Here is a 1,948-nt window from a genome sequence, read left to right as displayed (position 1 = left end):
TTCCGTCGGAATGTCCGTCAGAATATCGCTGTTTTCTTGTAGTGTCAGACGAAATCAAGGCTACAGATGTTGATGTAATCCCCAAGATACCGTTATTTTGATCCAAATCGATCTGACGACCTCCGTTAGTGACGTAACTTCACATATACAAATATCATGGTACTTAAATACTCCTTTACACAATCGTGATATGTCTTTCTTATATTCTAAAGTTTTTAGTTTTTGATGAAAGACACCTTCTGGAGGCTGTTTCCGAAAGGGAATTCACATTGACGGTATGGTGTCAGGTGCCAACACATCACTCCCATACCTAATGATGATAAACTTCCGATCAGACTCTGTTTTCTTTTATATAAAAAGGATTGTTTTTAAGTGTTTATGCAGGATGAAGAGAAGCGTAGAAACAGCAAAAATCTGTGACATGCTTTTCACAACAACGTCTCATCGCCTTGCTGATTTCATCTTCTCTCTTGGAAACTATTGCTTGCAATTGAGTGACAGAGAGAGAATAGACGTTAAGCTGAAGATCACAACTGATCTCATGTTTGTCAATCAAATGAAATATAACTTTCCTATCTTTTATGGCTTCGTGGTGGAGAATAGGTTTAATAGAGAGCATCACCGTGGAGAATAGGTTTCTTTTACTGCTGCTCTCTTTGTTTTAATTGTGACTTGGGAGTTATCTTTTCATATTGATTTTTTTCCCAAAACAACAAATATGACGCGTGAGAGTGCCAGTGTTGTCATCGTAGTAGTAAAGTACGTTGATCCAGCTGGTGAGTGGCATGACTTATTAACCTTCTTCTTCCATTATAATTAGAGTGCCCAAGTATTTTTCCTGTTAAACCCTCTGTCCCCATGTTATATATTGAATGACAATTTGATTGCTCCTTTGTTCAATTAGACAAATCTTCTTTTTTTCTTGTGGTATGTATGTAGTAATGATTCTTTTCAGCTCTTTGACAGTAGAAATACATTTAGCTCATACTTTGCAAGGTTATTCTTCCCAATGTGCATGCAAAATTAAAGTTGCATTCGTTTCAGAGTTGCTGCTCCCGGATGTTTTTCTGTAGAAATTTGTTCCTCACATCATGTTTAAGTGTGATAGAAAAATAGGGGTGATTCACAACGATAGAGATAATGTTGTAATTCTTGCACATTTTGTTTTTTTGTCGCTTGACAAATTACAATTGTTGTCTTATTGCGGAATGTAAAAGAAATTGCAAAAGCTCATTTTTTTATACAAGCTCGAAGATGAAGTGGTATAAATACTTTCTTTAAAGTTCACTTAAGTTAAAGAAATGGGATAAAATGATCTCAAGGGATTGTGATGACAATGTAAAGCCTAACTAAAAGGTATAAGAATATATATATAATAAAGCTCTAGAAATCATGAGTAAGATGAAATCATGCAAAAAATATTTTTAGAAATCATATAATTTTCCAAAAATAATTGTGCTAACTAGCTAAGACTTGGTTCAAAAAGAATTATATATATCTTCACGCATTCATTTACATTATATTAGGCAACAAAACCTATAAATTATGCAGCCAAATATTGTATGAAGCATAAATATAAATTTATATTTTTCGAAAATATATGAAATTTACTTTATCAAGAAAAAATATAAAATTAAACATGTTTTAGTAGTATTTTAAGGAATTTTTTTTTTTAAAAATAACAAAACATGCGTGTAATATTAAAAAAAGGATAAATCAGCAAAATAATATGTTATAGTACTGGGTAATTCTATCTATGTTAAAACAAAACAACATCTCCAAATTATTTACCACTCTAGGTCTTTCTAAAATTAATTAAAAAAGTTTTACACAATTAACATGTTTTAAATACATCATAAAAATGTACAAAATCTCTAGCCCATTAAACTGGATAAACCAGTAACCACATTGTTTCTCTTAAGTAAAACCCTATTGTTTAGCCTCATAC

Source organism: Brassica oleracea, chromosome C7 (genome assembly GCF_000695525.1).
Source record: "Brassica oleracea var. oleracea cultivar TO1000 chromosome C7, BOL, whole genome shotgun sequence".
NCBI classification, from domain to species: domain Eukaryota; kingdom Viridiplantae; phylum Streptophyta; class Magnoliopsida; order Brassicales; family Brassicaceae; genus Brassica; species Brassica oleracea.
This window is presented reverse-complemented; position numbering follows the sequence as displayed.